This window comes from Panthera uncia, chromosome F2 (assembly GCF_023721935.1).
Source record: "Panthera uncia isolate 11264 chromosome F2, Puncia_PCG_1.0, whole genome shotgun sequence".
NCBI lineage: Eukaryota > Metazoa > Chordata > Mammalia > Carnivora > Felidae > Panthera > Panthera uncia.
Window position 1 is genome coordinate 19,989,543 of NC_064812.1, and position 22,857 is coordinate 20,012,399.

The following is a 22,857-nucleotide window of genomic DNA, read 5'->3' on the forward strand; positions in this document are numbered from 1 at the left end:
CATTCTTAAACTCACGATTTCTGCAGGCTGAGAAGAAATAAAAGCAAAACATAATAACATAAAAATGTAAGAGGTAAATACAAACTTTCTTCCTGATGGAAGAAAGCCTTGAAACACCTGTCGTGTCATGCCTGATGTGAATCAGCACATGCCAAAATCCAAGAGAAGTTGAGAATCGGCGAGGCAGGTTCAGCTCAGCCACTGTCCAAACGTCAGTGAATCAGGTGAGGAGTGAGGCCGGTCGCTGCTTTACTTGGCTGACTCCCGCAGCAAACCCAGTCTCTCCCTCACTACTCTCCCTTATCCACCATCAAAAAAGGGCCGCCGTGCCATTTCCATCATTGGGCATCTCTCCTGAGGTGGAGAGCGGTTTTGACCGCTCCGAAGGTGATACTGCTCCATGGAGTAACAGAAAATTTCTCCCCTGTACTTCAGCTTGGCTGCTGCCTCGGGAATGATGATGCCCAGCTCCTTTGAAGATAGCCACATTGGAAAGACACTTTATAAGAAATACTGTACAGTGTTGTGATGTAACTCTACACTTTAAAAAGAAATGAATTTCCTCTGCATCATCCATCTCCGGCATGAAGGAAATCAAAGGCAGCTTGTATAAAGGGCCAGGCCTGCCCCCGTAAGGCCTGTGCCCCATGGTGACGTCATCCCAAGCCCCTGCAGGATAGTTCTTAGAGCAGCTGGAAACGGCTATTACCTATTTCCAAGCCTGCAGTCATTCTGCTTTCTGTGAGGTAAACCAGACTCGGCAGTTCTCGAAGCTTGATGAGAGATTGAGCAGTTAATTTGTGCCATGTCTAAGACACTCCTATACTCTTCAAGTTGACAAGCTTCTTGGCTCATCTGGCCTAGTGATGCTTCCATCTGGCTGCACATCAGAATCAACCAGCGTGTATTTTTTAAAACTACAGATTCTTGGGCCCTACTCTTGGCCTACTCTCAGTTGGATTCTCTGGTGAGGGCTCCTGGTTGTAGTTTGAAATGGGAGCTGGCTTTGAGAAACCTATCGATCCAGAACTACTAGAGGCATAGCTAGAAGCAAGAATATTGGCCAGGTTTTCAAAATATAAATAGCCAGAGTCAGGAGAAACTGGCAGCACTGAGGCTGGGCTGACTCTTCTTGGAAAGGGGGAAGAGGAGAGGAGCAGTGTGAAATCAAAGGTAAGGATGAAAATGTCAAGGAGTTGCCGCTAACGTGAGACTCTTGACTGCAAGTGGTAGAAACCAAATTGGAACCAGCTTCGGCAAGAGGACTTTGGCAGGGATGCTGTGGTATTTCCCACGTAACTGAAGAGGAAGGGTGCTACTAGGCCTCAGGGGCCGCTCGGATCAGGGCCTTGGAACTATCAGACCCAGTGTCTGCCATCTATTTTCATTGTGTCTTTTGGGTGTCAGTTTCTTTACTCTGTCCCACTACAGACCAGCTTCTCCCATATAAGGGAAGTGTCCATCTTAAAGTTTTCCTAACCTCTTACATTGTGACCTTATCACCACAGAAGGAATGTCCCTCTCCCTTGGCTCAATTTGGAAAGTTCCAGGAGAGGATTTGGATGAGTTCACCCTGGGTTAAGTGAAGGAGACAAGAAAAATGAGGAATGGGGATTAGCGAACACCACATAGTTGGAATGGGGTGGGAGAACAGTTCCCTAGGAAAGAAGGGATTATTCTTTAAGAAGAAAGCAAGTGTGACAGGCAAAGCCATACATGTCCACCCTACCATCTGCTGTAAATGCTTCTAGACAAGGATCTCCACATTACAACAATGGGAAACTGAAAGTGAAGCTGTCTGATGATTATCAGGTCATGCTTTGCTGTGTCCAGGTCATCTTCTGGCAAATCCTCCATGCTGGGATAGATTTTTGTCCTCCGTAGGCCTGACACTGGGTGCTTTCCCCCTCTATCTCTGAATACATTGAATAACAATGATATGACCATTTCTGGGTCTATCTCCCTCTCCTGCCCAGGAGAACAGGGAGAATGTCATAGTTCCCATAACACTCCCAAGGATGGACTAGTGGTCAGTCCACTTGTTTGAGTCTGAGATACTGCACACCTCACTTTAAGTTTTGTGACTTGTTACTGCTCCGCATAAGTTGAGGTAAGAAAGAACTGGGGGGCTGTTTGTTCCTCAGCAGCAGCCTATCAGCCATCACCATCTGCTTCTGACATGCACCTTCTCTCAATCTTTCCTGGCACTATGAGTCTAACCGATGGCATACAGGCTGGTTATTGTTCTGTCTGAAATAGACCCTGTGTCATCAGAGATCTCTGGGGAGGTCAGGGGAGGTCAGCAACTCTTCATGAATGGCTGGTCTTGGCTGCCTATCAAGATGGCAGCTCTCCTTGGTTATGAGGTGCAAGTACTTGGGTGGATTCTTTCCTTTCCTTTCCTTTCCTTTCCTTCCCTTCCCTTCCCTTCCCTTCCCTTCCCTTCCCTTCCCTTTCCTTTCCTTTCCTTTCCTTTCCTTTCCTTTCCTTTCCTTCTTTCCTTTCCTTTCCTTTCCTTTCCTTCCTTTCTTTCTTTCCTTTCCTTTCCTTTCCTTTCCTTTTCTTTCCTTTCCTTTCCTTCCTTTCCTTTCTCCTCCCTTTCCCTCACCCCAGATGTGACACCACAGACTCATTTCTTCTTCTCTATCTGTTAATTGATTTATATTCTTATTACTTATCAATCAATACTCCTACCTATAATACATTTAGAAAACTTCTTACATTCTATAAAAGTTTCCACTGTTGTTGTTTTATATTTTCCAGTTTTATAAAAGATTTAAAAATATTTTGGCCCTGGTTTCTGTAGCAGGAAATACAAAGCACAGAACCTCGTATTAAAAATGAAGTGAAGAAAAAGCAGGGTCTATGATGTTATCACCTCCAGGACAACTCTATCCCTCTTCTTTCCTCAGTGATTACATTCTCCATAAACTCATAGACATTTATTGCATCTTTGTTCAGTCATTGTTTAGTGAAGCCACATGTCCTTAGCTCTTGTAATGTGCCTCGTAAATCACCCTCACAGCTCTTTAATAATTTGGTTGCTCTTTTCTGAATTTCCTTCATATGTCCCTTTTCTGGGGCCCTCGGGAGTTGGTAGAACACAAGGTAATGCCCATTATGTGTTAGGCAGTCCAGCTCTACATGGTGTACAGTGTGACATGGCTAATTTCAATCACACCCTCTTGCTTTTCTGACAGATCTTTTGAGTTCTTGCTTCTCTGGCAACAATGAGGGGCAGAGGAGAGGCAGTGATGGGAAGTGAAATAGCAAGCATATAATGTTTAATGTTATCCCTTTTGCAAACATCTTGCTATTGCCCACATTTTTAAAATTTGCTTTTTAGTAAAAAAAAATTTTTAGTGTATTTCTTAAAGAAAACAGAAGTCCAGAAGATTGAGTAGAAAGAAACTCAAGCTAGAAATTAATTAGAAATGTGAGAAATATGTTAATTTCTCCCGCTGTTAAATGACCTCCTCATAGGGAAACGAGCTCTTTGAAAAGGAAATAATTTTTTTTAAAGTTTTTGAACTGGAATGGAGTCAATCAAACTTATACACATGTCATACTCCCTGCCCCCTGGCACTAACACTACCCATGTCCAGCCCCAGCTGAGGAAAGTGGCCATGAGCAGTTCTTTCCATGTGACTCCTCTATGGCTTATAATAGCCAGCTAGAGTATAACCAGTTCTGCTCCATGGACCAGAATCCTTTGGACCAGGAATTTGTGTCAGAGACAAAGGCACATGTATATGGACTGGATATCAGGTTAGTCAGCAGCCTCTCGGGAGGGCTCCATATTAGATGACACGGGCCCAACTCATAAATGTTGGTGGCCAAGTGAGCATAGAGAAGGGAAGTAGCATCACTTAAATATAGGCAAAGTCCTGAATAAATTTAAATGATTGTTTCTGAAGAAAGAAAAAAAATGTAGATTGTTTTTTGGGAGAGTCCCTATTCCCAAATGATATCTCAGAGCCAGAAAAGTTTGTACAGCCTCTCCTACCCAGTTTATGAATTCACTGCAACAAATAATGTAGACTTTTAGGAGAGGCGTGACCACAGAACTGTGTTGCACTTGACAATGTGAATGTTCATAATGTCTAATTTATTAAGTGATAGCTTTTTATACTTCATGGCATGAATCAAAAAGGAATAGGATGTTTTGTGCTTTCAAGGATTTTATAGCCTAGTATGAAAATGAGGTAAAAAAAATTAGCTATCACGTAAGGCAGAATGTGGTAATTTCTGTAAACAAATATAGGCAAAGTAACAGAGGAGCATAGAGGAGGATGAAATTAATTGCTGTGAGGTCATGGGAGTAGTGGAGGCTGGGGAATGAGTGTTGGGAAAACTAATCGCTCCATGTTCATTGTTTGTCTTTTCATGAAGCCACATTGCCTTGAAGACTAAATAACATTGAGCTGGATAATGCATGGGTGGGATTTTGCAACCTGGAAATGTGGGTTGAAGAGAGACAATGGAAGAAAAGTGTAAGGATAGAAAAACTCAGAACTTCTTCAGGAAATGAAGAGCAGCTTAATTTATCTGGAACAGAGAAAGGTAATGAGAAATAAGGTTGGAAAAGTGGACCACAGCCACCAACCCTTGGAAGGATATAAATGCCAAACTATAGAGTTTAGTTGGTTTTTTAAAAAATATCTCTCCATATATTATCTATCTGTCTATCTATCTATCTATCTATCTATGAGCCATCTGTCAGCAAGGAATTACATGACCAGAGCCATATTTAGGAACATTTTCTTCAGAAATTGTATGCTTGATTACAGGAGAAGGTGACTAGGGGTGAATAATGCTGTAATGATATTTTTGCAACAGTTCAGGGAGAGATAGTGAGGACTGGACCTAGCAGACAGGAACTGGGAATGGAAAGTGGAGGTTGAGATAAAAGAGGATTTGCTTTCCATGGAGCTCTGGATGGCTGTGGAAGGCTGGGGTAGTGTTTATAGAAGTATGAGTCTAGGTTTTGACTCTAGATGACTAAGTAGCTGTGACAGCATTTTGGTGGAAAACAAATAGTTTCTGTGATGAAACACCTCTACCAACAGACAACCTGGGTTCAAATTCTTAGATCTTAGACTATTTACCTGGCTAGTCTGTGCCTCAGTTTCTTTCTCTGTTTGTAAGATAGAAATGATAATAATAGGTCTTTCTTTCCAGGATTGCTGATTGCATGAATAAGGGGTAGATGGAAAGCCCTAGGGCCTTTCTCAATGGGGCTCTGTGAAAGAATTAAGCCCTAACACCATGAGGCAGCCCTTTCAATGACTTAACTTCTCCTTCCACATCTGGAACAGTATTAGCATGGAATGCACACTGGGAAATCACAGGGCATCTCAGAAAGAACTTAGGAGAGACTTCTTATAATACTCGGGCTTGGGTTAGACGATATGGAGGATAGTTCAAAGAACTTGGATTCTGTTCTGGATTGGGCACTGACAGAAAGTGGAAGCAGTTTCACAATTTGTTATCTTAATCTTTATTGCAAAAGTAGGATAAATGAAGTATGGATAGAATTGTTTTGGAGGAAGAAATGATAGTTGCTCAGGTTAGCTGGGTGAGGGGAAGCTCGATCATTTTTGTGTTCGCACCATATCTTTATTTTAATTTCTGTCACACATGATTATAGAGTCTTGTCATGGAGAGGCCCCATCAAATGTTAATTATTTGCAGCAGCAGAAACTCATAACCTAGTTGGTAGCAACAGTTTTAAGTAGTCAGGGCTGCTCTTTTTTTTTTTTTTTTTTTTTTTTGTGCTTAGTTTTGTTTTTTCCCCCCCCCCCCCCTTTGAGAGGAGTAGAAGTAGTCTTATCAAAGCAAAAGTTTGAGTAATTTATGGTTTGGGATACAAATTTCCAATTTGCTTTCTAGGAGTATGTCAATGTACTCTTCTGCTAACAGTGTATGAAAGTAGGATAAAAGTTGGACAGTTACCAAAAAGCCAGTCCCTGGGTAGTTGGCGTGATTTATTAGAATGACCCAAACTTGTGATGCTTTTAATGGTTCTTCCTACCTGTTCTCTTTCTTGAGGTTTTACTGCTGAATTTGCTGCTCACATGAGGAGGACTCATTCATATTCATTCCTTGCCACTACTCTTCCCTCCTTCCTGTATTAGCAGACTCTTTCCTTCCTGTTGCTTGAGATCAACAATACCAGCCAACACTGGGAACCATTTTTTTTCTCGTTACCCACTCCTGCCCATTTTGTCCTCCCCATGTCACGAATCAGGAATTGCTATAGTTCATTCCTTCAAGTCATGTGTCCTTCAGGTTAAATGGACCAAAAGATGTCACCAAGCAAACTTCTCTTTTTCATGGTCTTTCTGGACTTTCCAGCATCCTGCCAGACACTACAAGTCTTCTTTCAGAGGAAACTCCTCCTGTGGGTCTCGCCTATATGTACCAGGTCACGTGTAAACCAGCAAGAACAGCGGTTCTCAAATATTTCTGACCGTGACACTTGGTAAGACATACTGAAAATTTACATCATTGGCAGATATGCAGGAATGCATGTTCACATACACACATACCAGTTTATATAAATCATTTCACACGCGTAGCTGTGTAATTGGAAAAAAAGTTTCACAAAACAAATGTGTCTTTACTACATCCCCTGTGTCCAGATATTTGCTATTCTAGTCTCTTTTATTTAAAGGAAAAGCTTGTCATGATCCTCTATAAACTCATGTTTTAGCTTCTTAGTGATGGAGGAGTGTCTCCTTGGTTAGGGGAGGGGAATGGTGACATATAACAAATCTCTTCCTGCATTCCTGTTTTCTCTGTCTTAGAATGTCTTCCTTTTTCTTGGATCAAGAAGTTTCAGTTTGGTTGGTACAGCTTAGCCCTGATTCCAGCTATTCATAACTCACCACCAGTTACCTAAGCTAGAATATTTAATTCAGAATCTCCGGTAAATTCAACCACAACCATAAATTCAGCCTGCTCTGAAATGATGTTTCCTTCCTCCTTGGATATTACCGGCATCCATTTTCATGAACACAGTCCCATATTTTTGTCCAAAGCTTGATAATTATTTTATGAGTTGTAAATCTGTACTCCCTTCTTCTGGATTCTGAGGAACAGGAAGTTAGGACAGGAGGAGAATTGGACCACCTGGGCAAGGTTAGAGTCTCAGGTAAAGAGGAGGCCTGCCTTTAAGTAAGAGAGAAAACATCTTTATTAGACAAGGAAAGAGGAGCTCCTTCTGTTGCTAAGCTATTCTTAGAGGGATCTGTAGCCCCATTTCAATTCCTCTTATCAGCATCCAACACTTTCCTTATCTCCAGGATACTGCTAAGGCTTAGATATTGACTCCACTGACATTTCTCCACTGTGAAAAAATTGGGTTTTGTTTTGTTTATCTCAGCCTTGCAGCTGAAAGAGAGGAGAAGGGATGAGATTCTTTTGACTTCGCTAAGAGATTGCCCCTTCATCCTCTGCTATCCCATCAATACCACACAAAGTGGGAACTTTCCCCCCAGGTGGATAGAAAGGTTCAATATTAAAATAGATAAAAACCTACTGTCTGTATACTATGAATAATTTTCTAGTTTGTCCTGTACCCTTAAATTTATTTTTCATGATTTTTGACATACAGAGGTTTATAAGTTTAAGTCAACAAACTTGTAGATATTCCCTTTGTGTTTTTTCATTCAGGTAGTTATTTTAATTAGTTTTTAAAAATTTCAATTTTTTATCAGAAAATCTTGTGGTCTTTAAAAGTTAGTTTTTATGAAAACAGTACTTAGTCTAAAAATATCGACAAGTGCTATGCAATTGTAAGGGACAATAGTCTTCTGCCCTACCCCTACATTAATTTTCATTCTTTATAGTCAAACATTTAAAAATCTTTTAACTGGTTGTATGTAAGCGATGAATCATGGAAATCTACTCCTGAAGCCAAGAGCACACTGTATACACTGTATATTAGCTAACTTGACAATAAATTATATATATTTTTTAAAAAAATCTTTTTTTAATGTTTATTTATTTTTGAAAGAGAGAGAGAGAGGGAAAGAGTGAGAGTGAGTGGGGGAGGGTCAGAGAGAGGGAGGGAGACACAGAAACCAAAGCAGGCTCCAGGCTCTGAGCTTTCAACACAGAGTCCAACTTGGGGCTTGAACCCACGAGCTGTGAGACCATGACCTAAGCCCAAGTCAGACGCTTAACTGACTGAGGCACCTAGGCGTCCCACCCCCCCAATCTTTTAGCTGCATTTATCTTCAAATATTTGTCCATGTATTTAGTCATAATATAGCTTACACTGCTATTTTTTGCTTTTTCAAATTTTCATATTACCCACTGACTTTCTTGTTTGGAAGATGAGGGTTTAGGTTTCTTACATCACGACCACAACATATTCCTATGCTTCCTTCTCCCCTGTAGATTCTTTCTTCATTTTTCCAGTTTTTTGTCCTAATGTCTGTTTAAATAAATACTGTCTACACCATCTACTACTGTAATATGAGTTACAGGTGACAATGTACTATAACTACATTTCCTTTCTTATAAAACCCTTTTGTTTTCCCTGGAATTACTATTTCATCTTTTTGCTTTTCTTTGTATTCATTAGTAATTAAGCTTCAAATTTTATGATAAACTTATAAAATTCCTCAAAAAATGGCCAAGAACTTCAGATAAATGACCTGTTGCCTTTTCTTTGCTCTTGGTTACATCTTACCTGGGACCCTGCAATCTTTTATTCCAGATCGGAGTGGTACTTTCCAAATCTGCTTATTAGTTGTTGCACTGAGACCTCCTTACCTCTGGGGCCTCCTTTTGCTACACTGCTCTGTTGGATCTTCTATTTTTTAAATCCTAGGTATTACTTTACACTTAAGATAATAACTTATATTTAAGTAAAGCTGTATTGATAATTGTTAAGCAGTGGAATTAAATGATCCACAAATACAATAGTCCCCTTGTCTGCAGGGTATATGTTTCCAGACCCCCATTGGATGTCTGAAACTGCTAATAGTTCTGAACCCAACATATACTGTGTTTTTCCTATACACACATACATATGCACCTATGAGAAAGTTTAATTTATAAATTAGGCACAGTAAGAGATTAACAACAACTAATAAGAACAGAACCATAAGAATAGAACAATTGTAACAACATTCTGTAATAAAAGTTATGTGAATGTCGTCTCTCTCTCCAAATATCTGACAATTCTGTACGCACCCTTCTTCTTATGATGATGTGAGATGATAGAATGATGTACCTACGTGATGAAATCAAGTGAGGGGAATGATGTAAGCATTGTGACCTAGTGTTAGACTACTATTGACCTTCCGATGCTACATCAGAAGGAGGGTCATCTGCTTCCATGGTGCTTAACCATGGGTAAGTGAAACTGTGGAAAGTGAAACTGGAGATAAGTGGGGGGTGGGGTGGGTAGAGGGTGAGGGTGGGGAGGGTAGGTGGTGGTGACTATTGTAATCCAATTCAAGAGTTGACTGGGTGGACCAAGAGGACATGTAGGGAGACTAGTTAGACCACTGCAATTGTCCAGCTAAGAGATGATGGATGGCCTGGACCAGAGTTTGGCAGTGGAGATGGGGATAAGAGAAAATGTTCCAGAAACAATTACAAAATAAATGCTCTGGATTTATGATTTTTAGTAGAAGTGACAGAAACCAACCAAAACTAGAAGAATAAGCCTAAAGGTACGATTATGGGATGCCTCCACAGAAATGAAGGTATATAGCTGAGGCTTAGAAAGTGCTTGGAACCAAGAAATGGACAATCTTAGAAAACTCATACAGTATTTTTTTTTGTTTTTTAATTAATTAATTAGTTAATTAATTGTTAAAATTTACCTCCAAGTTAGCATATAGTACAATAATGATTGTAGGAGTAGAAACAACTTGTTTTTATCTCTCAGTGTTATTTCTAAGTTTTCACTACCTTCTCTATCTATGCACACTGGTTTAATCTACCCCATGGACATAGGGTGAAAGATGGCCATAGCACATTGCCCCCATTTATATCTCTATTCAAAAGAAAACATGCAAAACTGTATTTTTAGTTCTTTAGTTTCAATTCTAATTCTTCAAGAATGTGAACCAGGTTAGTCCACTTTGAAACTTTTTAAGTGGATTCAGGGAGAAGTTCTTTGGTAAAAATAAGATTCTGAGCACCCACCATATTGAATGGGGCTAAGGTTAGGGTTAAAAATCTAATGATTTTTATTTTCTCCTAAAGAGGTAGAGGAGGTAACTGTTGAGAGTAAGAGAAAGTGATAGAGTCAAAGATTTTAAGAGCCTGGTTAAGGTTTGAAATTGCAATTGCAGAAAGAGAGAGTCTGAGGAGAGAGACTTAGTATGAACTTAGGTAACATTGAGAGCCCACTGGGATGAATAAACTTCAATATATGATGGTACAAATCTGAAAATTGACAGGCACAAAGAGTTTAGGTATTAGATAATGACATTGATGGACCATGCATATTAAGGATGAGGACATATGTAAAGAGAGGAGACTTCCTAGAAAATTCAAAGAACAGCATGTATAAAGGCCGTGAGGTAGGAGAGATTTGGTGCGTTTGAGGCACCATGAGAAGTATAGACTGGGCACACTATTTGCAGGCTGGAGTCACAAGTTAGCTTTTCTTCATCATTCAGCAGAGTGATTCCAATGTCCAAGCCAGTATCTGTTTGTAGTAGGTACTCAGTAAATATTTGTTGAATGAATGTAGCCTTATCTCTATCTAGCAATTTTCCTTCAAATTCTCTGTCCTCTAGATGGCACCCTTCCATAATTTACAGAGGTAATGCAAGCTTTCATCCATTTTTATATTGGAAAAATTACTTAAATATTTTGGGTCTCATTTTCCTGATCTGTAAAACATAAGTATAATAATAACCCCAACTTCATAGGTAGTTGTGATGTTTCAATCAAGTAAAACATAAAAGTGTGTAGCTTTTGATTTGGTAGTCAGTCAATACCTATTACCTAATGTAATTATTAATTTTATTGTTGTTATGGGTATTATTTCAGCCTATGAGACTATTTGTGTTCATGTCCTTGTCTTGAACAAAAATCTTACAATTTTTACTGGACACTTTAAGTTGAAGGACACCAAACACCCTTCCCCATCTTAATTATATCCTGACTTTTCCTTTGAGATGCTAGCCCTTCCTAATTCTGAGTCCACAGTGTTTCGAGGGAGATATTTGCTCCCAGTTACAGGGGAGCCACCCTAAAGGCTTAATGTCAATATTTGTATTTCATCCCCCTTATCATGGGGAGTCTGGGAGTCCAACCAGAGCCAATGAAATGTACAATAATTTGGGACTTTTGTCTCTCCTCTGTGGAAACCGTGAGATCATCACTTTTTCCCACAATAATAAGAGGTGAGGTCATGAGGTCTGTATCAGTGGAAGCCACTGCTGCTAGAAGGATGGCCGAGAGGGTCCTAAAGGAGATCCTGAGGGTCAAGCAAAGGACAGAACAGAGAGAGGCTTAAGAATGAAGTTCTAGGTAATATTTTTTTGAGCCCCTGGATTCAGCCCTGCCTGAAACTAGTTGTATTTCTGATCTTTTTGCATTATATGAGCTAATACATTTCATTTATTGTTTAAACTGGTTTAAGTTGGGATTTTGTTCCTTACAATATACAATCTTAACTTACACATGATTTTTATTAAGAATGCAATATGTCCATCTTATGTTAAATATGCAGACAAAAGTAGAATATTCTTTTAGTAATCTTTATCTAAAAATTCCATTAGTGCAATAATCAATTGATGTTATGCCATTAAGTAGTACATTCATTAATTTTTCCAGTATAACTTAAACTCTAGGACAATATGGTCTTTTGAAAATTAGTGACTGTTTTAATAATTATTTTGTGGTTCTCAGGGGCTATAACTGGGTAAAGACATTTCTACATACAGATTAGTTTTTATTTTATGGCTTATTTCACTTTTCAATGTAAAATAAGAAAGTTACTGAAATTTGTTATTGTCCACTTATTATAAAGTTGAGTTCAACTTTTTGCTATTTAAATCCATTATTTAATTTCTACCTTTCCATTATATCCAAATTTTGAGAGACTATGGTTTTTATTACTCACAGAGGGAACATTTGAAGTGGAAGGAATTTTGGACTCAGACAGAACTGGGTTCCAATCTCAGCTCTGCTACTTGATAGCTCAGTGAACTTAGACTAATTATTTAACTCTAAGCCTCAATTGTTTGTTTTCAAATTGGGAGTGACAATACAAACTTTCAGAGACAGAGGAATAGTGAGGAATACTGAGACAGTACATAATACTCCTAGTGTATACTATGATACCTAAAGGCTCATAACAAGTATGAGTTCCCCTTTTCTAATTAGTACATTTAGCTTTGTCTCCAAAAATTTTAGTGAGAAGTCATGCCAAGCCAATATATTGTTCTGTGAATCAAAAGTATTAAATGTTTTTTCTTTATTTACTAGTTTCTAAATACTTAGTGAGAAACTAACGTGTATTCAGATTAGATCTTGTTCATTGCTAATTTGATGTCAGGTTTACGAATTACTTGATGTGGTGTATCTATGGATGACGATAGGAATACCCATATTTCTTAGCACAGTGTACGTTTGGAATTATGGGGAGCTTAGAAAGCCGTTAACTCCCTCTCTTATCATAGTGTCCATACATCAGTTTTTCTGTGTATTGTTCCAGTTCCACTGGAGAATTTTGGCTTCGTGTTTTTTCATTTATTTTTAAACTTTATATTATTTTGTGTTGCTGGCTGTGTAGCTCATAATAAGGAAATTAAAAAAATATGTGTGCAATCATGTTACACACTATGACCCATCCATTTAATATGAGCTGGGAGAGAAGTAGCTCCCCCTTTATTTTATTTGTATTATTCAAACGTTCTCGACATTTGGATTTCAAGTCCAAAGGAAGAGTTTTGTTCTTCACAGTGTTTTTTGTATAAATGTCTTGAATGGTTTTCATGTGAAATAAATTTTGCTTTCCCCCTGGACCTCAGTCCTAACTCTGACAATCATTTTAGAATCTCCCAATTACATACCCTGCCCAATGGACTAATGGCCATGACCTTTTCCTGCCAATTGGATCCTTCCTCAGTTCCCAGCTGGAGAGTGAGCTGGAGTAGCTAAGGAACCTTCTTAAACAGAGGGATAAACATATCCAAGTTTAAATTTGTCTGAGTACTAGTATAATTACATGAATGACTTAGCTATCCTTTTTTATTGTTCAAGGTGAATTCAGAAGGGAGAAATAAGCTCCTGAAAGATAGTGAAGACGGAAGTCAGGACAGGACACTATACCAGAGATGTCTCTTTATATGTAATGATACAATTTAGGACCAAGATACAAGATGGTACGATGGTTAGAAGCAAGGGCTCTGGTGCTGCTGGGTGTGAACCCAGATCTGCCACTTGGTAAGCGTGCGGTGTTGAGAAGGGAGCCTCCCGTGTGCTTCTGTGAAATGGAGATAAAACACAGGACCTACCTCATGGATTCTCGGAGAAGAGGTAAAGGTAAATTAAATACATACACTTAGAACAGTGCCTGGCATATTGTAAATGCTCAAGAAAAATGTTACTTTTGGTTGTTACTGTTATGTTTCTGGATATTTAATTCAACAATACTCTGAACAGAAATTTCACATAAGTAAGTAAATAATATATGCTGACTAAATACAAATATAATTTTAGGATTCCAGCAAATTCAGTCATGTGGGAATCAGGGAGATGATATTTTATACTAATTTACATCAATCAAAATGGTGACCATTGGCTCTCATATAAATTTTACAGAAAGCTTCAGAAATCTCTTGATAAGCACAAAAAGTAGCACTTTACAAACAGACCCTAAAGCCGAAAAGGGACGGAAGCATTTTGACTTCCTAGCAGTGTTTCTGTTATTTTTCTGGAAACCAAATCTGATACCTTCTTTAAGCTATTCCAGTTCTCGCCTTACCTCCTTTCTTAAACCAGAATTATTGAATGAATCCTCTCCACTTGAGGCTGCAATTTATTACCTGCAGTTTTCTCCTGGCCCCAGCATAACCTCACTTTGCTGTTCCTCTGCAGCTGTCTTTTCGGAAGCCACTGGAAAATTTGGAACTTCTCAAATGCGATGATCCTTTTTAGTCTTTATTGATGGATGCTTCAAAACATCAGACAGTGTTTGCTTTTCTTTCCTTCTTGAGGCTCTTCTGCTTTGGCTTTCTTATGCCTATTCCCGCCACCCCCCCCCCATCTCTCTGTACTTCCTAATCTTCTCAGATACTTATTTTTGCAGCAATTTTGTCGATTATCATATTCCTTAGGATTTGTACCCCAGACATCTCACTGTGAGACTCTCCTTGGTTGATTTGATCCAAGCGACTAATTTCTGGTGCCACCTAGAATTGTCCCAATTTATATTCCCCAATTTCTTTTTCAGTTGTTTATATTTCAGTCTCTTAGATACCAGGGGGCCCCATAAACATCTCAAGGTCACTGTGACCTCAACTAAAACTAAATATTTTTCTTCCAACTCCAAAATTGCTTCTACGTTAATCCTTATTTAGATGAATGATTCTACTCTCAACATACTTGAAAGTACACTAGACTGTTTGCTTCACATTTTCCAATATTTCCCATCGGTCCCCAAGGCAAATGGCATTTACCTTTTAAATTATCAATCCTTTTGTTTATATTTATAGTCCTATAACTTGGTTTCAGGTTTCCTCATCGTTTGCTTACATTATTACAACAACCCCTACATTGAAGGGGAAGGAAAGACCATAAAGACACCTGAAGAATATTGAATTTTCAGAGAAAGAGAAATCTAGATAAGTAGAACCTTTAATATAAAGTGAAGAAAAGGTGCGGGTAGTTGGCATTTGATTGAGAAATTTTGCAATAAGATGAAATCTCGAGCTACTGTCACTGATGTGTTATCCTGAAGGTCAGATAATAGTTTATGGGTGAAGTGGCATTTGAAGACTACTGAGGGATTGTCTACTCTAATGATCAGCCATGCCAGTCAATGTACCATGCACAGGTGCATTTTTAAAGTTTTAATTCATTTCAGAAGGGTTTGTCAATAGTGCAATAAAAATTTGGCATGCACAGATACAGAGCTAAACCTATCACCTTGCCCCCAAACCATCCTTCTTTCTGTTTTTCCTCTCTTGGTAAGTGGTACCCATAAATGCTCATTCTCTCACTCTGAAACCCCAAGAATTTTCCTCCTTTCCCATCCCAGAATGATCACTTGATTCCCCACTGTCGACAGCTTAGTTCCAAGTTCACCGTTCATTTTCTTGAGAGGTGTAGTTAATTTTGGATCTTTAGCGCTCTATTGGACATTGACTAGTTTTTTTATTTTTATTTATTTTGAGAGGGGTGAGGGGCAGAGAGAGAGAGAGAGAGAGAGAGAAAGAGAGAGAGAGAGAGAGGGAGAGAGTAAATGCCAGTCAGTTTCTGTGCTGTGAGCGCAGAGCCTGATACAGGGCTTGATTCCACAAACTGTGAGATCATGACCTGAGCCAAAATCAAGAGTTGAAGGCTCAACTGACTGAGTCACCCAGGTGCCCCTGGACATTGACTATTTTTAAATAACTTTTTGTTGATTCTCATTTCAAAATCCTAGACATTGTCATCTATGATGTGGACTACTCCAATAAACCTCTACCTTGACTTTCTAACCCTAACATTTTCCCCCAGTTCAACTTATCCTCCATGTTGCCTGCACAGTTGTCTGCCTGAACACTGAAGTCAGTAAGTCCTTTCTTCTTCTGGCTTCCAACAGCCTCAAGTACAAAGCTCAGTGTCCTCCATTTGCCAGTCCAGACCTTTTACCAGTTGGCTCCATTTTTCCCCCTATAGTCATATTCCTGTACTTTCCTTCCTACATCCTATGCCCCTGTTGCTTCTTGTGGCTCCTCAAATAAGCTACACCCTCCTCCCTGTGTTTTTGCACATGCTGTTCCCTTTGCAAAGAAGCCCATCTCCCTTCGTGGATACCCTGCAAATTTCTTTTGTGTTCACAGGTCACTCAGGCAGCTAGCCTTTCCCCCACCATCCTCTCACCACCTTCACAAGGCTCCATTATACCTTTTGGTATTCTAATAACTCATTCTTGCCTATATACCCCACACTTTATGAGCACGTGGAAGGCATGAATTTTGATGTAGACACCTCAATATTCTCAGAGCTTCTTATGCAGTGTGTATGTAGTTACTCCAGTAAAGATTTATTAAACGAATAATGAGATTCTAAGATGACATTCTATTTTCAGCTATGGAAATATCTTAAGGTCTTACACACCATGTGCAGGTGCATTTTTAAAGTTTTGTTCTAATCTTTGATGAGAGATATTTTTTATGTATGTTCTACAGAAAAAAAGGAATCACTATAATTTCACAAGATTTCAATGGAAGTATTTAGTGGTCTTATTAGGCTCTTGAAAGAAAGAGAAAGAGAGAGAGAGAAGAAAAAGAAAGAAAAGAAGGGAAAGAAAGAAGAGAAAACAAAAGGAACGGAAAGGGAAGAAAAGAAAAGAAAAGAAAAGAAGGGAAAGGAAAGGAAAGGAAAGGAAAGGAAAGGAAAAAAAGAAATGTTAATTAAGCACAAATGCTAGAAAAATAATAGACTAGCATGGGCCTAAATGTGACCTGGCTCCAGGAAATGAGACCTTTTATAATGAAAGTTCTGAGTTGTTAGCTCCCTGGCAGTCATTCTGCAGTGGCCCAACCCACTTTTTCATCCATATCTTCAACTTCCTCCAACCATTCAGTGTGATTAATTCATTACTAAGAACACATCTTCAGTTCCCACTCTATTTTTTACTCCACTATTTCCTTTGTCAGAATGACTTTAACCCTCTATTCTTTCTCTCCTCTCAAGATCCTACCTAGTACTGAAGACACTTCAAGATGTCTCCTCTTCCAGGAAGACTTTTCTGATATTTCCACTAAATGAAAACTTTTTTCCTCCTAACTTCTTAAATACTTTATACCTTTTTGATGGCACTTACCACAACCTGCTGTATACTATGATTATTTGTGTACTTGGTTCATCTTACCTATCAGAGTTTAAGTTTTTTAAGGTCAAGCACTTTTTTTTTTTTTTTTTTTTTTATTCTTCCACCTTCACCCAGGCAATGTTTGGTACAGTTTTGGTATTCAATAAATATTTGCAACATAAAGTTGAAATGGGTTATGAGCCTGAATTTTATCATTGATAAATTTCTTGGGGACTTGACTATCAGACACATACATGCACTTGCCTTAATCTCCGTTAAATTGTGTGGAATGTCCCTGTCTACTTATTTCCACCACTAGAAATCTCTTTTTTCAGAGCTATTACACAAAAGGTTGTTATAACAACCATAAGAATAATTGTAAAGATATTTAAAGTAGCAGTCCCTAGACATCTTAGCCCTGAAGCCTCATCATGTGGAGGAGGCAATAAGGTGTATTGTCAGGAGCACAGACTCTGAATCTGGAGTTGGTTGGTTAGGTCTGAATCCTGGCTCTGTCACGTACAAGCAGTGTGATGTGGGTAAACTACTTAACCCATCAGTGCCTCACTTTTAGTATCTATAAAACAGGTATTATACCAGTACCTACCTCATGGGGTTGGTGTGAGAATGAAATGAGTTAATATATGTAAAATGTGTAAAATGTAAAAGTATGGCACATGGTTAGTTTTAGTTTTTACTGTATTGTTATTATTATTACGTGCACGTAGGGTATATGCCTACCACCTATTTGTTTTTTAAAAAAAAATTTTTTTTTCAACATTTATTTATTTTTGGGACAGAGAGAGACAGAGCATGAACGGGGGAGGGGCAGAGAGAGAGGGAGACACAGAATCGGAAACAGGCTCCAGGCTCTGAGCCATCAGCCCAGAGCCTGACGCGGGGCTCGAACTCACGGACTGCAAGATCGTGACCTGGCTGAAGTCGGACGCCCAACCGACTGCGCCACCCAGGCGCCCCGCCTACCACCTATTTGAAAGCATGAGCTTTTAAATGGTTGAAACTGTGTTTTCTTCGTCTTGGCATTTCAGGTGACTGGTATGGTACCTCATACAAAGTTAACGCTGAAAGACATGAACCTGGAAGAAAATTCCTCCCTGCCCTAGAGGTGAACCTGAACTTGCTTTCTCCCTGTCATGGATATCCAAAGAACTTCCTTTTTGTGCTCTCAGCAACCTCATATTTAACCCTGCTGGTTTTCATTTACTTTATAATTGAATCATAATGAATTTTAAAATCCATTCTAACTTCCTAAGATCTCTAGAGATTTGCTTCATCAGTCTGACATCACGTTCATTTACATTTCTTCTTTTTTCGTTTCCTTGTATGAGGTCTAAGAATTGTTCCAATAAAACACTTTTAAGATTGTATTACACATACTGTATGCTATTTATTCCTGGCTACATGTTCAAATTAACAAGCACGAAATTGCTAATGCTGTGATCGACTATTACAAACTGTAATGCTATAGCTGTCATAATTGAAAAAATTGGAACTGGACTATTCTTTTGTAACCATCTAAGCTAATAGTTTAAGTGGAAAATATTTATACAAAAATCAAAGCCAATTCAAGTTCAGGGAGTTGTTAGAGGCCATCCAGCTTGGTCATTCTCCTAAGATGGTAAGTTCCTCAGTAGCCCCCAGGATAAATAATCGTCTTTTGCCTAAATTGTTCCAGGAAAACAGAATACATTAATTCTAAGGTCATTTTCTTGCCTTGGTGGGCAATTCTAATTGGTGGGAAACTATTTCTCCTGTTGAATATAAACCATTGCTCTGAAAAACAACAGAGTGGATCACCATCTTCTGTGATAGCCTTCAAATATTTGCAAACAGGTGCTTTACTTCCCACTATGTTATAAATTAACAGATCATAATGAAGCAACTCAAGAATTTTTAGACCTACAAGGCACATGAATATGATTTAATCTTATTGTTTTATAGATGAATACATTAAAAAGAAGAGAGGTTGAGTAGTTATATGCCCACATAACACATTTGTTCATTTGATCATTGTGTACTTAGCTACCAGCTTAATAAACTTATAATTTTGTAATTTAAAATAACATAGTTTTATAACTTAATATAACACAATTTACTATTTATTATAACAAATAAATTATGAAGGAATTTATAGTTTATTAGATAAACAACACTGAAGACCTTGGTGAATTATAGCCAGCTCATTCTCCTTCTTTCCCCCCAAGCTATCACTAACGTATAATTGTTATCCAACATCCCTTTTTTCTTTTAAATGCTTATTTATTTTGAGAGAGAGGGAGAGAGAGACAGAGAGAAAATGAGCAGGGGAGGGGCAAAGAGAGGGAGAGAGAGAGAATCCCAAGCACTCTCTGAGCTATCAGTGCAGAGCCTGATGTGAGGCTTGAACTCACAAACTGAGATTGTGACCTGAGCTGAAATCAAGAGTCAGACACTTAACCAACTGAGCCATCCAGGCGCCCCTATTCAACATTCAAAGATTCAAACATATTGTGTCATTACTTCTCCAGCAGAGAAACAGAACAACTACAAGTGATGTGGAATAAGGGATTTATGATGAGGATTTGATTTTACGTGGTTGTAGGTGTGGAAGAAGTGGAAGCCTCTGCATCTGGGCTTGAAGTCGTTGGTTAGTAGAAATTGCAGTCAAGAACACAATCCAGACGTGAAGTGGGATGAAATGAGGACAAACAGGAACATACATCCATCCCTCACTGCCTCCAACCTTGACAATGATGGTGAAATGGAAGGAGCCGGTGCTTGTTGCCATGGAGCTGCACACACACCTACCATTGGACTGAGTAGCTGAAGGAGGAGTTGTAGGCCTGCCTGCTGTTCCCTGCCAACAAGATGGGTAACAGCTAGACACAGTGCACATGGATGTAGTGACTCCTGGCACCCACGCTGACCTTTGGAGCAAAACAGCTGCCCCATAGAGCTCTGCAATTCTCTGAATGTTGTGATTGTCTATGGTTGAGTGTTTAACCTCTGCAGATCGTCTAATGCTGGGGCTCATCACCAGTGATGAGCTACAGGTCTCTTCTCTCACCCTGTTTATTCCAGCAACTTTCTCTGTGTGGCTCAGTTTTCTTATTTTCTACAAGCTCCTGGGTTGGACTAAAAAATGGCATCATGCTGGTCAATTCCAATATCTGAAACATTTGCTCCTTTAATCACTAGCAAATGGAAAATGAATGATGAAAAATGAGAATCAGCATATTTCCTACATCATCTTGAGGGTGAAATGAGATGTTTATGAAATACTAAGTTTAGTGAGAGGCATTTGCTCAATAAATCTTTGTAAATAATATTATTACTGCACCTAAAATCTCTTGCGGTTTCTACTTTGTGTGTCTCACCATTAAACTATACAGTTCTTGAAAATAGGATCTGTGCCCGATTCAGTCCTACATCCTCAGAAGCTTAGCTAGTAAAGCCATCAAATTTGGGGGGAAAATATGTAGAAATGAACATGAGACCTTGGGGTAACATTTTCTAAGCATGTCACCAAAGGAAGATTTGATAGAAGATTTAATCTTATAAGAAGAAAAATGGTCTATTTAAAAATCTTAATGAACTAAAGAAGAAAAAACAAATTATAATGATATTTGCAAGTGGTATGTCTTAGCGTTCATATTCGCAACATGAAAGAGACTCCAATAAACAAGTATGGAAAACAAAAAAAATCAACAGAAAAATGGAAAAGAGCATGAACAGATATTTCAACACATGTGTTCTCTTAAAGTTCTAGAAGTCAGAAGTTCAAAATGCATCTTATGGGGTTGAAATCAAAGTGTCAGCTGGGCAGCTCGGTTTTAAAGTCTCTAAAGGAGAATCCATTCCTTGCCTGGTCCAGCGTCCAGAGGCTTCCAGAATTTCCTGGCTCATGGCCACGTCACTCCAATCCCTGCTTCTGTGGTCATGTTACCTCCTATCAACTTCTTGCTTTGTTGTTGTAAGGACCATAGTGATTACACTGGGCCTATTGGAAAATCCAAAATAATCTCCCCATCTTGACTTAAAAATATCTCCAAAGTCCCTTTTGTCATATATGTAAAATAATATGTTTGCAAGGTTCTGGGAAGTATGATGTAGATAGACACTTTTGGGGAACCATTATTGAACCTACCAGAGTAGGTTAAAAGTCATTGACTATTATCTAGATTTGTCATACTCTTCTCCTCTGGGAGAGAGCACCAATACTCAGGGCAATCAGGAAAAGTATGCTAGTTAGTGACTGGCTATAACAACTTTCCTGGCATTTGAGTGGTCTGGGCATGGCCACATGACTCTACCCTTTTTAATTAATTTTTTTTTTCTGATCATCTCTACATATTTCTTTTTTTTTTCTTCAATATATGAAATTTATTGTCAAATTGGTTTCCATACAACACCCAGTTCTCATCCCAAAAGGTGCCCTCCTCAATACCCATCACCCACCTCCCCTCCCTCCCACCCCCCATCAACCCTCAGTTTGTTCTCAGTTTTTAAAAGTCTCTTATGCTTTGGCTCTCTCCCACTCTAACCTCTTTTTTTTTATCCTTCCCCTCCCCCATGGGTTTCTGTTAAGTTTCTCAGGATCCACATAAGAGTAAAACCATATGGTATCTGTCTTTCTCTGTATGGCTTATTTCACTTAGCATCACACTCTCCAGTTCCATCCACGTTGCTACAAAGGGCCATATTTCATTCTTTCTCATTGCCATGTAGTACTCCATTGTGTATATAAACCACAATTTCTTTATCCGTTCATCAGTTGATGGACATTTAGGCTCTTTCCATACTTTGGCTATTGTTGAGAGTGCTGCTATAAACATTGGGGTACAAGTGCCCCTATGCATCAGTCCTCCTGTATCCCTTGGGTAAATTGCTAGCAGTGCTATTGCTGGGCCATAGGGTAGGTCTATTTTTAATTTTTTGAGGAACCTCCACACTGTTTTCCAGAGCGGCTGCACCAGTTTGCATTCCCACCAACAGTGCAAGAGGGTTCCCATTTCTCCACATCCTCTCCAGCATCTATAGTCTCCTGATTTGTTCATTTTGGCCACTCTGACTGGCGTGAGGTGATATCTGAGTGTGGTTTTGATTTGTATTTCCCTGATGAGGAGTGACGTTGAGCATCTTTTCATGTGCCTGTTGGCCATCCGGATGTCTTCTTTAGAGAAGTGTCTATTCATGTTTTCTGCCCATTTCTTCACTGGGTTATTGGTTTTTTGGGTGTGGAGTTTGGTGAGCTCTTTATAGATTTTGGATACTAGCCCTTTGTCCAATATGTCATTTGCAAATATCTTTTCCCATTCCATTGGTTGCCTTTTAGTTTTGTTGGTTGTTTCCTTTGCTGTGCAGAAGCTTTTTATCTTCATAAGGTCCCAGTAGTTCATTTTTGCTTTTAATTCCCTTGCCTTTGGGGATGTGTCAAATAAGAAATTGCTACAGCTCAGGTCAGAGAGGTCTTTTCCTGCTTTCTCCTCTAGGGTTTTGATGGTTTCCTGTCTCACATTCAGGTCCTTTATCCATTTTGAGTTTATTTTTTGTGAATGGTGTGAGAAAGTGGTCTAGTTTCAATCTTCTGCATGTTGCTGTCCAGTTCTCCCAGCACCATTTGTTAAAGAGACTGTCCTTTTTCCATTGGATGTTCTTTCCTGCTTTGTCAAAGATGAGTTGGCCATACGTTTGTGGGTCTAGTTCTGGGGTTTCTATTCTATTCCATTGGTCTATGTGTCTCTTTTTGTGCCATTAATTTTTTTTTTTAATTCAAAGAGAAGTGAGTCTTTCAAGTTGTTGGTTTTGAACCTAAAAAACATTTTTTTTTATTTAAAGAAATTAAATAACCA

The 22,857-nt window shown here is 38.9% G+C and overlaps 1 long non-coding RNA gene across 2 annotated transcripts; it reads left to right on the plus strand.

Moving 5' to 3' along the window:
* Positions 1-9,277: 9,277 nt before the first annotated feature.
* On the plus strand, positions 9,278-18,393 carry LOC125924449 (uncharacterized). Of its 2 annotated transcripts, none has more exons than XR_007458423.1 (3): positions 9,278-9,369; positions 13,246-13,527; positions 18,055-18,393. It is a non-coding gene; the product is annotated as an uncharacterized LOC125924449 (long non-coding RNA). The 2 variants fall into 2 exon arrangements; XR_007458422.1 differs by having other exon boundaries at positions 13,246-13,521.
* Positions 18,394-22,857: the final 4,464 nt, after the last annotated feature.